This window comes from Alosa sapidissima, chromosome 4, assembly GCF_018492685.1.
Source record: "Alosa sapidissima isolate fAloSap1 chromosome 4, fAloSap1.pri, whole genome shotgun sequence".
NCBI classification, from domain to species: Eukaryota; Metazoa; Chordata; class Actinopteri; order Clupeiformes; family Clupeidae; genus Alosa; species Alosa sapidissima.
The window spans coordinates 10673944-10691085 of record NC_055960.1 but is presented as its reverse complement, the minus strand read 5'-3'; the positions used below and the strand labels follow the sequence as shown (position 1 = coordinate 10691085).

The window sequence follows — 17142 nt, the reverse complement described above, 5'->3', positions numbered from 1 at the left end:
CTCAGCTCCATGGCTGAGATTCTGCTCTCCCTTCTCTCTCTCTCTCTCTCTCTCTCTCTCTCTCTCTCTCTCTCCCTTTCTCCCTCTCCCTCTCTCTGTCTCTCTCTCGCTCACCTTATGCACATTTTTCTTCATATTTCACCAATCGTCTTCCTTTTATTTGACTGCTAAATGATGACAGAATAAGTAGGGGGTATAACATCAGCAATCTTATCATAAGAGCTGATTTTCAAGCATTTCCTCTGTCATACTCTCAGAATATATTACAGCTGTTCTGATAGCATCATTCTTAGCAACAGTTGGCATAGGTAAGGATGTGGAAACAGGTTAAAAGAGACATTGCAGCTCAACCCTGTAAACTACTGTATAGAATATTACTCTTTTTTTTAAAAAAAAACATGAAATGACAGAATATCTTTGGAGAAGTTATATTGTACAATTCTCTCATTTTACTTGGGTAACCTAAATGCATTACTAAGAGAAAGAAAGCATTGCAAAGGTTTATAATCAATTAGGTGGACATGTCTGTATTACATTTCAGTTCATACATCACCCATACATCACCTTTGGTCCATACATGTCTATGCAATTAAGGGGGTTGCTAGATGCCTTTATAGAAAACACAATGTGGACTTTTACCCAGTAGTCCACTGTCTGTTTAGATCTCCAATCATTTTTTTGTTGGACAATAAACAGTAATTGGAAAATAATGAAATATACAGTGCACTAGACCGTTTGACAAAACTTACAGTATATAATGTGACTGTGAGCAGGCTAATTGGTTTGACAGGTACGTATCCACTTTCCCGTGTTCCACGCACAGCGTCATGCCTCCATTCCAACGCAGTGACCTTTCACTATGTGGCTTTAATTTCTCAGCAGCCCGCGGGAACAAGGTGGCGAGTTGAGAGAACCAGCATCTCTCAGGGACGCAATGGTTCTTCGATAACACAGCCCGTCTCTGACGGTGATCCGCCTTGACAGGCCCACCCAGGCTGTGAGAGCCAGGAGACAGGCGCTTTCTGCTGGACACGTCCACACGGTGAGCAGCCTTACAGATGGATGAGCGCCTATGCTGGACATTACTCAGTGTCATAGAGAGAGATGTGATACACACTTTGGGCATTTTCCACCATATTGCGGCCATATCTTATAATCCAATTCAAATGACATGAGTTTAGATAATATAAGTTTGAACATAAAGACGTTCAATGAGCAATTACATGAGGATGAACATGTGTGTAACTATTTAAAATCACTGTGAAAAGGTTAAGTGCTTGGTATTGTGGAAAGAAATATTTTATGGTTAAAGGCGCTCTAAACAGTGTTGGGTAACGCCACTTCTGTTGACGTTCAAACAAAACAGAAAGCTAGCTCGCTACTTCCTCACCCTCCCTCCTGTGCAATTGAAACTCTCCTAAACGCGCATCTCGTCGTGATTTGCTGGAACAGTTTGTTATGTTTTTATGGGCAAGGTTTGCCCAAGTTGTTTTGTAGCTGCTTTTGGAGCCTGGGTTGTCCACAGAGATAGCAAGTTTTACAGTGTATTCAGGACACAGGCAGCTAGCGGATGGGTGATGTTTGCTGTAAGTGACAACAAATGTTTTAGTCAAAAAACGTATGACATCGCTTAGAGCACCTTATATCTTTGTCATGGTTTCTGGTCCTTTACTCAAAGCAACTGGCATCTTTAGCTGTCTGCGGTTATTCAAACACAGTCCAGTGCTTTATTTAACAGAGTGGCCTCTGTCAAAACGCTGTCTGATTTCATCAAGGATTCTTCACTGCAAGACCCCTCTGTCAATCATACCAGCACAAAATCCACTTAAAGGATTTGGCAAACACTGTGAGCATGGGCCAATCCTCCCAACAGCTTTTGATAACAACATTTGCAGAAGCATTTTGGATATTCCTCTCTTTCTGCTCGTCCTGTCGCTGCAAAGACCTCAGTGTGCGTTCTTGGATCAGACTTGTCTTGAGACTTGTCAAAGGGCAGGATCTTCTGATGTGACAAGACGGCCACACAATATGAGTTAATACGAGATGGCATGGTATGGTCTGAAATATCTGTAACTGGAAAAACAGATACTTTTACCAAATGCACTTCTCTGTGATGTGGAGCGGGATTACAAAATCGGCATGTGTTGTTCCAGAATAATCAACACTTGCTCAAAAGGCATTTTAAGGCAGCCAAGTTTGAAATCCCACACTCACCCAATTTGAACATATGATTGAAACATGCAATCATTTCACATCATGCATACAATAATTTAATAGGAGCTGATATATGTTTTTATTCCAAATGTATACTATTTCCAAATTCAAAGTTTTGTGATGCAAATATCCCTTTATTGACCAGATCAGTAAAATAATGACTAGGAAATTATGGCCTGATTGAATTTATCCTGTTGAGTATAATAGATTTTGATAGTTTACCTGATATGCTTATGATTTCCTCATCCTTCGTCACCTGTGAGATCCTGTACATGACAGGGAACAGTATAGTAATTTCCTGTGTTATTACTGCACCTCACCTGTGTGTTAACCGCAGTGCCCAATAGCCTAATGAATCAGAATCAGATCCAGGCTATTTTTCCCCACAACTATTAAACTATTATTTTGTAATATTTAAAAAAAAAACTTTCCCTTTTCATTTTCCCCTGTGTTTCGTTAGAGCTGCAGTGATTAACCATGAAACATCTTAGGCCTACACAACAAACATCAGTAACCACTAAATTCAGAGTGTGCCTCTTCGCAACAAATAGATTGTCGCCCCCTCAACTCAAATGCAGAGCTACAGTCTAGCCAATCATGCCAGCCATTTTGAGTGCACACAACTGCAGAGTACAGGACAACTACAGCTTAAGATGATTAACAGAGTACAGAAGAACCAACCAAAATGTATGATCTGATGTGCGGGGACTGGTCAGCACATCATAGTTAACATCTCAGCATCAGAAACATGCTGTGAGATAGACTACAGTAACTCCATGTGACCTGCCAATTTCTGTTAAATCAATGTAGTTAGCTCTTGCTCCAGTTAGTTAGCATTCTGTCCAGATATGTCTAATGCAGAGGTTATTATGTTAGCTGCTTCCTTTCAAGCTCCTTATTACTGCAATAAAGACCACATACCCACATGTATTTATGAGCTGGACTTGAGAGATTGGCCTTCCATTGTGGTGCTTTTAATTAATATTGCAATGTCATTGATATACAAACTATTAAAGTCCTCAAACATTGCATAATATTAAGTTATGTAGTTAATGAATATGCTATTAAAGTATGTGAAGTTCCTTCACACTAATTATTTATAATACTAATTGTACTAGTACTAATTGTTTATATTCATTAGTACAGCAGCCAGTGTTTATAATGAAGGGGACCGTACAATTGAAAATTACACTTGATAAAACTACTGCAGTATTGTAAAAGTGTGTATTATATTTTGGTGAGAATCTTATAGAAAAGTTCCTTTCTGTTTATTTGTAGTATTATTATAACTCCTTGTTTTGATAACAATGGAATGTTAAACTTTACTCCGTAACAATAATGCCCCTGTTTATCCAGCCAGTTAAATACATCAGCCTATTTGTGCCACTGTGCAGCCTGTTCACTGTGTGATCACGCCTGAGTTTGAATTTTTCCTTCACTTATTCTGCCACCCTCTCATTCTGCTGTTCCAAGCCCTGTAATAACTACATGTTGAGATGAAAAACTCATCACTTTTGAAAATTGTGTTAAATTATACATATTTTACAGACAGAAATAACGAGAACTGGCCTCTGTCCTCCAGGTTTGTGATGTTTGCTTCGGTGTTGGTCCCATTTTCAGGAGTGAGTTGAAAGGGTGGACTCTACACAGCCCTTCTCCTCACACTGAGCTAGTTGCAAATTGAGCCTGCAGAAGGCACAGGCCACCGAAACAGCGTCCATGCAGGTGAGATTGTCCTTGGAATCTAAATACACGACTCTTTGGTCTTCGCCTGGAGAGATGGGCCTTCGACAAATACTGGACGACTGACTCCTCTATTTGTTGAGCGCTCCACTGCTCAAAATGGAAAAAAGGACAAAGGAACGCGGAGAATGTCATAAAGCACAATAGTCCTGTCGAAGCAGGAGGGGGTGAAACTAGCATGTCACACTCAGCGCCTGACTTTTCAACAGCAACTTTTCACCATGTCAGTGGACTCCCCTGTGTTTTCTGCCATATAGCTACACAAGTTCACTTCTGTACAGAGTTCCATTTGAATTCCATTTTATTTAGTAAGCACTAATGACTAGATCATTTGTGCTTAAAAGCCGTACCCACATCATATTTGCCTCTCTTTTCCGTTTGTCGTCAGCTAAATGTAGCATTTTATTTTCAGGAAGAGTGTGTTGGTTGCTGGATTCTGTTTGTGTTCTCAGCAGCTTGTCTTCATCCTACATGGTTTGCCTGGCTTACTTTGTGGCTAAATGAAAGTGAAATCGTAAGAATCGACGGTAAAGGCAGTGTGTTGACATGACGGGTTAAAGAGGAGTGTATTTGATATTGATTATTGATCTTTCCTCAGCCCCAGCTGGGTTCTTTCACCTTTTCCCCCATGGCAGGCCAGAAATCTGTGAGCGGTGCTCTGAAAAAGTAATTCAGGTGCTCCCACAGCTCCGACACATTAAAGACTAATATCTCTGATGCATGTCAAGTTGCATGCGTGTTACCTTGTGTTGAGCAAAATCTTTACCTGAGATCCAGTTGCGTGATTACGGTGGTGACAGAGGCTTCCTTCCGTTCTTCGTTGGCCAGCTGCACAGATGCTTAGGGATTTTGGCGAGAACCCAACATAAATCATTTCTGAGTAATTTGTGCTTACTCTGCCTGACTACCAAAAAAAAGGTCATGGTAGGATTTCTTTTTGTATCAGCCAGTGCTAGGAGACACACAGAAAAAGGACACAGTATGCATGTTTCATTAGTGAATGTCTGAGACTATCTAGGCATGGCGTGACCTCTTGGGTAATACACACGTGACATTGAATTGTCTTTCAGTGCGCCTCTCCCTAGAGTAGCAGCCTCTCTCATTCCCTCCTGTGTGCTAGGGTCTCTACTGCACCATACATTTCTGACATGAGCTAAAGCCAATACAGAAAATCTACGGTAGCATGTATACTGACAGAGAATAATTAGAGTCTTATTTCCTCCTTCTTCCCTCTTGGCCTTTCTCAGTCCCACTCCGTCTCCCTACTGTAGCATGTTTCAGACTGACCTAGAAACAAGGTAAATCTCCTGCCTCATTGCCAGACCACAGAAAGATTTATCACTACACTGGCCTCCTGCATCCAAGTGCAAATGCTACACGTTCATTAATTCAATGGTAATAAGCACTGAGTGTGTCCTTCCTCCATGGACGTGTTCACTAACAACAGCACCTTTTAAAGGACCCACCCCCACACACACCAGACACACTAGGGTTGATGGATGTTCTGTCCTATTTCTGATTAATTCCTGTTGAGGGATGGAAATGTTTCATAAAATATTTACAAAACAACCCTGTTGTGTGTCCAATTGTTTTCTCTATTCCCCAAGTAAGATCTGAGATTATTCTTTTTTTATTTCTGCCTTTACGCCACGGAAATCCACTTTTTAATTTCCACTGTGGGTGTATCAGTCGGCATATCATGATAGAGTCTTAAATGTAGAACCCATTTGTGTTTTTTGTCTTCAAGAGTGGTCTGAGGCAATACTTTGTATATATGTAAATGTATATATAGATATATATATATATATATATGTATACATGCTTCGAGCCAGTTCAGGATATTGACTCGTAAACCCAATTTGTTTTACTCCTGTCTTGTCACTTTGTGCAACCCGAGGACACACTGCGTATCAACGGCTTCTATTTACCAGGAAAGGGGTGGGAGAAGCAAACAATGCAGCCAGCTGTTTCCCCTCCCTGCTCTGAATACCTGGAGAGGAGGAATTCATTTAGCCCAGGAACTGCATGCTCCAGCACCTTGTCATAATATACCGCTGACTCAGGAAGCCAATTGCTTTAGACCGCTCAAAACAATATTTTACAAGAGCCCAGTGGTTTGACATTTCATATGTGTAAGCAATGATGGTCAAAAGCAATGACAAATGCTTAGAAATCAATTTAATATATCATATTTGGAAGGTTTTTTTAAATACGGGAGGTGTACAGTATGATGTGTTGGGAAATATTTATTGAACATTTTGTATGGTCATAGCTCCTTCTATGGAAACAGAAATTAACCATTTAGAAAATATATTAATCTTTTGAATATTCTTTCCTCGGAGAACCAATTGAATGTTATGTGATCAATTTCAAGTATTGCAAGAATGTATTTCTGTTCCAACCACAATAAATAACAATATAGTGCTAAGAATGTAGTACCAATACCTATATTATTTTGTTCATTCAAAACTAAACTGAACTAAAAGTAAGAACATGTTTTTATTTCATATTAAAGTCTATGAGAGTTGTATGCATAATTGGTGGTCATCTAAATGGAAATCTGATTAGACTATATGAATAAAAGCAATCAAATACCCTTTGTGCCTAAAGAGATGGAGAACAAATTATTATTACAGGAATATATTAGTCTGCTGATCCATATTCTTGCCACATATGTCCACACTCTTTTTCCATAACCACAATTCTTTAGTTATAAGGTGACCAAATAGCAAGACAGCTACCATGCTGGGAATGTAATGGTGGAAATGTATCCTGCAGTTGTTCTCACACAGGCTTCACTCTTGGCGTATCCCTCTGTTATGTCTTTTTCTTCTGTGGCTCTGGGATTGGATGGGTGGCAATGTCATGGCAAGGACACAGTGACTGTGCTGCTTAGACTGCTGGCTGTGAGCATCAATGAATTATGATGACTCTGACCTCTTAGTGCTAACTTATTTACCTCACCTCTACACTTGTCCTCTGCTGATTTTCCACACTCATTTGAATATGTAGTATGGCTGATGTTTTGACATCCAGTCACCTCAGTAACCTCTGACACGTACGGTGTTTGCCAAAGTTTTTTGCACATTTGTTTATTTTGCATAATACTATTCCTAGCCTCAAATTAATTTTAGGATAATTTTGTAGGTCACTTGAAACTTTTGGATTTTATTGCTCAAGCTGTGTATAGGACATCTTGAGTGCATATTTGTCTACATTCAAGTCTAATAAAGCATTAACAATGTTTATAAAAGACAACACCACAGCACTAAATATTTGTGACATAATGTACAATTTCTGCATGTTTTAGTGAACTCAATAAAAAGATCAGGCCTATTATTAGCACTGATAAAGAGATGATCTCAATCACATACTGACAAATGGCTTCATCTGTCCATTCCTGTCAGTGACATTCTGGAGTGTGACATCAATTTAGCAACAAAGCCTTTCAATCAAGAGTTAAAATCAATAGGCCCACCACAACATCTTGGCACTTGTTTCAGCAGGGCGATCAGTTTCCTTCAGTACATCTCAACCTAGTTTCAGTGGAAAATGGAGCAGAAGCTGCCAGTTAATTTGAGCATCTGAACCCTGAGTTTGATTCCTCTTTAGCCATGCCTGAAACTATGCACAAATAGAAAAAATAAGGTTATCACCCATGTATTTGTTTGTAGGATTTAGGCTAAGCCGTAAGGATAATTTAGAGATCTGAGGCTTGATTTGCTTGCATGGTGAGTAAGCCATAAACAAATTGGTTTCATATGTGACCACATAAAGAAGTTACTGTCCCTGGTAATGCAGGACTATAAAATATTGATTGTCATTTACAGAGTCTTTCTTTGTTAGTCACTCACTTTATATATTTAAAGAACTAAAGGCATCAAAGATGTACAGGGTAGCTTCTGTTCTATGCAGAGTTAAAATGGCTCTGGGAGGAATGGAAGGCCTCCAAGCTTCTCCCTCTGTGCAGATGCCCCCTGGGGGTTTGCTAATTCAGTGCAATGGTCAAAACAACCAGCCCAACCACCAACCAAACTTTCACTCCAAAAGGAAATGTTAAATTGCTGTTCATCCTATTGATACTGTGTGTATGTTCTGTTTCTGCTGAATGGCATTGTATGGAATCTGCTTGCTAGCTCGGCTAAATTTCCCAGGAGACTATTGACTGAAGAAATGGCTTTCTTTCCCTTCTGGGAATGTGAATACTCTTTTGCATCAGCACTGAGCTTGAGATGAGTTTTTGCTCCAGTGGTATTTAATTGGAGAATAATGTTTTAAAATAATGCTTTAAGGGGTATTGCTAGGCCTATTTTCTGGGGAAGGAGTGTCTACCACACTAATTCAAGCACATGTCCCTTACTGTTTTTCTAATTTTCATCTAAATATATAGAGTGCCTCATGGGCGTAGATTTAGGGTGGGACGCTAAGGACTAGTCCTAATCAATATTTTAAGATGACAAAATTGTCCCCACCAATATTTTATTTGTGCTGCTGATCATTCCGACAGCCAGCACTACGTCATCATATGATTAGCTGAAAAACAGAGGAGGAGAGGGAAGGGTTATCTGACACGCATGCTACAGTAGGCCTATATACGCACGGCACGGAGAGTGTCAAAGCACACTACTGTATACTGTTTGCACCGGCAGTCAAGCGAGCGGGTGTGTCAACGACAACGGTAAGTTAGGGCTGTCTGCCAATACATACCCTATCCCAAAAAGGCCAGAGTAAAACATTGTGATATTCCCTTTGCCCTTCAGCCTGTACATGTTTGTCCCTTTTTGTGGTTTGTAGATCAGCTTTGCCACCCAAAAATACGAAGCTTTTTCATTGCAATCTAGGCAAAATAGCCATACAAACTGGCAACTGGTGACCAGGCTTTCAAATGCGGATTTTACTGTGTAAAATAGCATTAGCTGTTTTTTTTAGCTGCCTCACGGACAGTCACATAGGCTATAAGTCACCATCACTGACTGTTAGGCTTAGCTACCAATCTTGCAGTAGCAATAAACAATGGATCCGAGACATTTTCTTGTTCCTATATTCTGTTTATGTAGGCTAATGTATTTGTGAATGTAGCCTGCACAATGGAAAGAAATAAAAGATAAACTGGTGCATTCCATAGCCTAGAAATGAACATTGCGAAACACTTATCTGCTCTATGATCTCATCCCAGAAAGATTTTTTTTGATTTGTTAGTTTTTTGAACATTTATTTTATCTAATGACATAGCAAATATGATGAATTGAATCCACATATCCTTGCACTTGCGAAACTATTTTTCAGCATTCACGTTCCTCTTAAAGTGACAGGCATCAATTAGATTTACACACCAAATGTGATGATAGACAAGTGTAGCCTAATAATTTAAATATCAATATGATGTAATCAAATTACTAAATATGTTTAGCTATTAGTAATCATGCAGATCATAAAATACTATAAATAATGATCAATATACATTTATAGTTTATATGAATTCCAAAATATGAAAAAGAAACCTATGGCAACCATCCCTTTCTATGTGTGTGTGTGTGTGTGTGTGTGTGTGTATGGAGGGTCAATCAAATTCTATGATTGTCACTGATGTGAATGATCTCACAAATCACACAAACCAAATCAAATATAAAAAAAAATTGCAATAGTATCGAAATCGAGATTCTTCACTTGCCGTTGTATTGAAACAATAATGTTGGTATCGTGACAACAGGAGTTATGGATGTGTCCCCACCAAAGCTGAGACCAAACCTACGCCCTTGGAGTGCCTTGGGGACAGTGGTAACATGTGAGGGACAGTTGTAACATGCCAGGTTGATAGAGTGGAATAAAATTTACTGTAACAGCCCTGCATTGTTCAAACCAAAATAGTGGTAGATTGCAGTCTTTTGCAGGTAGGCTAAACTTCAGTGTGCCAAATATTCGTAAAAGAAAAAGGCCTATTTCCCTTAGTAAGACTTTGTTTGCAACAGACTATATGTAATGCAACTATTCATGGCCCCCTTTCCACAGGTGTATTAATCAAGCAGCATGCAGTCTGCATTTATAATGTACTGTACTGGTGCTTGATTTTATACACCTGTGGAAAGGGATCTGATGAAACCCATGAATACCAAAGTCCTTTTAGGTAAGTCCTGCCACTCGGCAGCCATCTTGGAATGCACTTTAGGCAGCTATCGGGCAGCTATGTTGGGCATACTGCACGTGTGCAAGGCTTCACGACACCAAGATGGGAGATTACAACACATGATTGGCATGATGTATTCACATGCCGTCATTTGGCGGCAGAAGGGGCGGGATATGTGTAGACAACTGTCATATTGGTGTTACGAACTAATTAAAAATGCAGCGCTTTTTCAAGACTTCTTTGTGAAGTTTGCCAATGTTTAGGTTCAAAGGTGTAAACAGTGGTATAGAAAGTCACTCTTCTACAGCACATTCTACAGGAGCAACGGGAAGATGCTTTACCCCATAGATATTAGAAAGCTGGATATGGCATTGGGCTCCAAAACGTACATAAATAGCGGCGCCATATTGGTGGGGGCATCAATCACTGGAGGCCAATGGAGAAACATGTGACTCTGACTGGAAATCAAACAGGTGTCTCTGATTGCCGGCAAGTGTTGCCCATAGACAGTAAGGTGTTTGTCCCCAGCAATATGGTGGGGACAACCCAGAATTCCAGAAATTGTAAAATGGGCTAATTTGGAATATAACACATGCAGCTAAAAATTATACTAGCATCTACTTAGATGGGAAATAACTGATTACAACCACCTGTTCCTGCACATCATCTCTCTCCATAGACACTAAACAGGGAAGGGGCTTTGGGGATTGATTTTCAATCAGCAAAATCAGGCCACTGGTATTTTTGCAAAAAGAAGCTTTGTCATATTTAAAGTATGTCAGTGGTGTTATGAGGTGTTTTGACAACAAAAGGTCAAAACATCAGGTATGCAAATGTTTTTTTTTTTATAATAATCAGAAAAGGATTAACAGATTTGAAAAACCTTGTGAATCAACATATCACCAGTGCTTATGAATCTGTCACAGTTGGTTGACTATGAATATGTATTCAGTATGAAAATGTGAAATACATTTTTCAATACTGTATGTTGAACATTGAATATTGAATATAAAACACATTTCATTTACATTTTCACAGACATCATTTTTTTCTGAATGCATATGATCAAATAACAAGTAATATGACTAAGACTATATATCAAAATGTGAACTATTGCACCATGAACCTCTGTGTCAGTAGATAAAACATTTCATAACAAAACAATTCTAAATATTTCAGGCATCTATTGCATCATCAGAAAGTTATTTACATGTTGCACATTTATTCTAGTAAACAACAGTAGCATATCGTGCTATTTTGGTTTTAGCCTATAGGGGTCCCTGGTCCAAGATTCTGCTCACTGTGTGTCCCTCAGTCACTCACATATGTAACTTGAGTTGTATTCATTGCAAGACTAATTTTACCAAGATGCATCACAATGTCACAGGTAGCCATTCCTGCCTGTGTAGCAAACCTTTTTACTTCTGCCTCAGAGTGACAAACATTATGAATCAATGCATGGGCCCTTGAGCTTATTTCACCCCATCTGAAGCTTTTCTATGATTAGTGTAATACCAGAATTTGGACCAGGAATGATTGGAAGAACTACACCTAACACAGAGTCAAACTACTTAACAATATTTACAATTAGCTGTGTCCGGTTAGAAACAACAATGAAAAGACGAAAGAGGCAGACGGGACGTGGATAGGAGTCCTCTGCCAAATTATTGTGGCTAAGCAAAGCATGGACATATATTTACACCATGGAGACACCTAAGCTATTTTAACAGAGGAAAATAGGCTACACTAAAGGGACTGTAAGCAATGCTGGAGGACGTTGCATCTGTTGATGTTTATGTTTGTGGTTCGTAGCAGACGCTTTTTGTCCAAAGCCACTTACATTATATTTACATCACATTACATTTGGCTGACGCCTTTTTAGCCAAAGCAACTTACAACATGGTAAACAGTTTAAAGCTTTTTAAAACAATTCTCTCAACAATTCTAGAATAATTTAAAACAATTTAGAAGGTAAAGTACAATAAGAAAAAAAATGCATCAGTGAGTGCTGTTTTTATACAGTCAAATGTCAGTTAGTCAGGTGGTAAGTGCCAGAATTAGCAAGGCTAGTTGTAGTAGTGCTACGAGAGGAGATATTCTCTGAAGAGCTGGGTCTTCAGGAGTTTTTTTAAGATGGAGAGGTTTGCCCCTGCTAGTAGGAACTGGTAGCACGTTTGAACCAAACACCAAACAAAACACACCAGAGAGGGAGTTCATCCCTCCCTTCAGTGATCCCTGAGAAACCCCACACAGTGATTTTTTTATGGTTTGGGGGACAGGCTTACACCACTTGGTATGTTTCCCATTTATGGAGCCAGGGCTGTGTAAAAAAAAGCATTTTTGGGTCATTCTACAAAGGTGGAATTTGGCTGATGAAAATCTACTAAAATGTATTTCTTTACACATACCCTAATCTTGATAAGTTTTATAGCATTCATTAACTTGTACATTTGATGAATCCACAAAAAGTAGAGCTTAATTTATATATATTATATTTTCTAATTAGACTAGCCATCAGGAAAGTTCCACAAATGACAATTTAAATGGATTATTTTTTTCTTTTTTTCTTTTACAAAAATGTCTGCCATGTGACAGACCACATGTCATCAATATCAAAATGACTTCATTATTAAACATACCTTTTTTAGAAAAAAATATATTTTCACACCCCACAGCTAAAATGAGTAACACCAATGACATCCTTAAAAGCCATGCTTTAAATTCTAAAACAAATAATGATATCTTAAACAAATGAAGTAAGATATCTCACAAACATTATGCCTCTGTTCACTGCACTTCTTCAACCGACCTCTTGACCCAACAGAAACTATGTGCATTATTTCAAAATAAAAGTGTTTTGTGTAGAGTAACGCCAATGAGCAATTTTGGGGGACACAAATGATTTCATATTATTCACATTAATAATGCATGTTTTTCAGTGCATTTCAGTGTTCTACTAATTTTATGTGGTGTTAAAGTTAAATATGAGATGTATATGAGATTTGATTTAATGCAGTGCTCAGGACCAGAATTGTAAATGAATTAAATAAATAAACTCTGTATTATCATCTCAAGGACAGTCTATATTTATTTACCGGTATTTATTTATATACAATTATGTGATTATTGGGTCAAATTACATGATTTAGGGGTCTGCAAAAGTGGGACAATCATTTCCACCTTTTTTTTGTAGAATGACCCTTTTACATTTTTATTTATTGACATGTGTCAGAGAACGGACATCTAGCAGATCGTAAGGAGATACTCGTTGAATGTGACGTGTTCAGGGTTAGAAGTCATTCTGAATTGCGTACCTTTAGGTGGCTAAAATGAAAAAGAAGTACAGTATGACAAACTGTAGTGATTCTCATTCTTTCAACTCAGGTAAATCTAATCAGATCATTTTGGATTATTGCATTCAGTTTATATATATATCCCTCCTGTTTTGTTTTCAGTCAAATGTGACCGATTGACAATTCTTTTCTGTAAAAAATATTGTTAACTTATTCTGACTATGGCTCCATGACTTTAAATGTTAAATCAGGGTATCTGAAAACACAAAACAAATTTTGATTATTTTCATCTAACTTATTTTCAAAAGAAATTTGAGTGTTCTATTTAACTTTAGAACACCCATGTGTATTCCTGGTCAAAAATGACTAGCTATTAGAAATGAATGGGTGAGAAAATAGTCAGTGTTTTAAATTGAGTCCAGGCACATACTTATTGATCAGATGGACTGTATGTGTGCTTCTACTTTAAAACACACACACAAACACAACCTCACTCCCCCTTTTTGTTTCTATGCCAGCCCCCACTGGAACCTTTCCCCAATAACTACATATAACCAGAGAGGGTTAAAGCGGAGTAATCAAGGATCTTTGATATAACTGCAACATATAACTGCATTTCATTGTCGTTGTACTTGTACTCTGCACAATGACAATAAAGTTGAATCTATTCTAATCTAATCTAATAAATAGAATCTTCCCCTTTCTGACTTGCATGAGCTCAGGTCAATGAGGCCTGTGGACCATAAATAGCAAAGTTCAAAACTGGTTATATCTAATAGAACACAAGTTGATACAAAGGTCTATCACAACATTAGATGATAATATATGTGTTACTATGGATTTATAACAAGTTATAATGCAGCGGTCATTTTTGACTGGGAACACAAAACTAGTAAACATGAAACAAACACAACAGGAGGGATATCCATGTTTCAGTACCAACTTCACTGTGAAATAAGTCAAACAAAACATTATATAACTGACAGGACAGGTGAGGTCAGAACTCCTTTTCACAAATGATGAAATTTAACAGTGTTGAGTGGACAAACAATAAAATAATTAGTGTCTTTTTTATGGTTCTTTGATTATTGATAAAAATTCTGTCAACATAATCATAAATAAGTTAATAAGTAAAACAATTAAAGCTCAAAACACAGTATATGAACAGAACTGTGTAAGAGCTTTGCTGATCCTGAAAAGCATTTCATACAGAATCCTTCAGTACACTCTACTGGTCATTTGGTAGTACCACATGTGCCTGTGTCTTGTCCTAGTACAGTCAGCAAAGGTAGCAGTTGCATCTGTCTCTTCACATCTGAATTTAAAAGTGGTAGGCTATGCACACATTTTTGTAAAAAATATTATAAAACTGATTACATTCAAAACTATGTGAAGTAGTCTAAGCCTACTAAATACTTTAGCAACCGGCTGTCAATCAGAGAGCCCGCGCTATATATAACTCCAGGCACGCTGATGGTTGGCAGCCTGGCGAGATGGGGGTGGACCTCCCGGGATATATGTTACCGGTTGAGGAAGTCTCTCTCTTTCTGTTCTGGGTCAGACACGGACCACTGTTCTTATGCCTGTGAGACATTACAATATGCAGTTAAGTTTATTAGGAAGCAGATTATTAATTACATGGCCAAGGCTAATTATAGTTAACCTATATACTGTAGATTAGGGTTCCCTAGGCCTATTTAGCTGGCATATTTGTCCAGGGCAATATATACATAATTTATCATTCAGATTCTTTAGGCTACCCCAGTGAGATTTTGAATCAGTTTTCAATTGTATTAGCTGATAAGCCTAGTTAGCTTATAATTAGGCCTAACACAAACACTCAGTCTATAGTGGTGTTTATGCTATAGGCTAGCCTGGTGGTTAGCCTAGAGTTACTGACATTATTTTGCCACCATGCTGTGTCTGGCCTTTTTAAGACCAGAAACTAAGACGAGCCAGTGATTTGGACAGATGTGTCCTCTGTTTATTTATAGCCTAAAGCTTTAGGCTATGTGGGCCTAGGCCTATAGGCTAGCCTATATCAGTAAGTATAGTATAAGTATATATACTTGTTTGATCCTGTGAGGGAAATTTGGTCTCTGCATTTAACCCAATCAAAATGCATAGGCCTAGCTGTCCAGTAACTCTACATGTTGCACCCATAGATAGAGGTTGCGCCACCTGTCCACAATGCAGAAGCCTATTGACAATCAGTCAAAATTAGGGCTGTCAAAATAACTGATTAATTTTGATTAATTAATTTGAGAAAAAATAACAGATTAAAAAAAATAACGCAGATTAATCGATTCTGTATGACCTTTGACCCCGAGCCGTTGTAGTCAGTAACCATTAGACCAAAGATCCTTGATTACTCCGCTTTAACCCTCTCTGATTAGACTGTAAAATGAAGGAGAGAGAAGAAAATGTGCTGCCTAGATCATTGATTGGAACATTTACTTTTCAAAAACGGCCTGATGGTGTTGATAAAAATAAAGTGTTGATTAAAATAAAGTCCTCTGCAATGTATGTGATAAAAAAAACTTCTTCCCGAAGCACTTTTGAATTTATTTCCTCAGCATATTAGGTCATATCATAGATTATTATTAGCCTCGTAAAACCATCCTGATCTCGCGAGCTTTCAAGGTTTCACTCGCAGATCAATCTGGCAACTTTTCGTTAAAGAGAATTTGGAGCAGTTCACCAAACAAACGTCCAATCAGCGTCCAATTGGCTTTGAGGCGGGTTGAGGTGTGACGCAACGAACAACATGACGGCATCCACAGATGAGATGAGCATAGCTATTATATCGCGCAAGTTTTATTCAAATTAGAAAGTATTCCTGGGTAAGCTGTGAAGCTATGAGTCTCAGCCATGCAGCTGGGAGGAATGAATGACACAGACATCCTTCACGGCCGATTCCAGTTCATAATGGAGGAATATACTTTCTTCAGAAGTGTAGGGCCTACCGTGAAAACTTGATGGGAATTGTCGTTGATTAGGTTCATGTCACATACAAATGGTAAGTTAAAACATCTTAACGTTAGTTACGTTACCTAACTTAATTGTATGTTAAAGGAAGGCATTAGAAGAACACTTTGTTCATCTAATTGGTTGATTTGGCCCATCGATAACCACCAGTTGGTGATAGACAGATGGTTTATCCAATCAGCTAACCAGTATCCGCCCCTTCCCAAAAGTTCTTCAATGAAAAGTTCCCAGATGGATATGCGGAGCAAATCCATCTGGCGGAGTCAGGTTAGATTATTATGGACATTATTAAAATAATAATAAAAGAGTTTTTGAACTTTAATGTCACTAATGCTGATTATTCAACAATTCATTTGAATTTTAATATTTAAAATACTTTCAAAGCAAAAATCATATATGCGATTCATTTAGATTAATTAATCACGGAGTATGTAATTAATTAGATTAATTGTTTTAATCGTTTAACAGCCCTAGTCAAAATAATCAGTCATTTGCTATAGGCGACTGATGGGCACAAGTGCAAATGATTGCAGGGGCCCAATCTGATCGTTAAAGAGTTAATTCCTCACAGGCTGAAAACTGCTGACTGATCAAGTGGGCCAGTCCAACTTTGTGTCAGTTTAAGACATGGGTTGGGTGATGGTAGCCTTGATAGGGCTTACAGCAATTGCCTTCTAATGCAACAAGGCCAACAAAGTCGCATTATGAGGTTACGAAATGATTTGAGCTGTCATTTTGTAGCTGTAAGATGCCTCCTGGAAACTGTTACTATGGTGATTG

At 38.3% G+C, this 17142-nt stretch overlaps 1 long non-coding RNA gene across 1 annotated transcript; it reads right to left on the bottom strand.

Moving 5' to 3' along the window:
- Positions 1–4538: 4538 nt before the first annotated feature.
- On the bottom strand, positions 4539–16071 carry LOC121706446. The gene is made up of 3 exons (XR_006031050.1): positions 15993–16071; positions 4969–4971; positions 4539–4550 (listed from the first exon to the last, which is right to left on the bottom strand). It is a non-coding gene; the product is annotated as an uncharacterized LOC121706446 (long non-coding RNA).
- Between the last annotated feature and the right edge of the window lie 1071 nt (positions 16072–17142).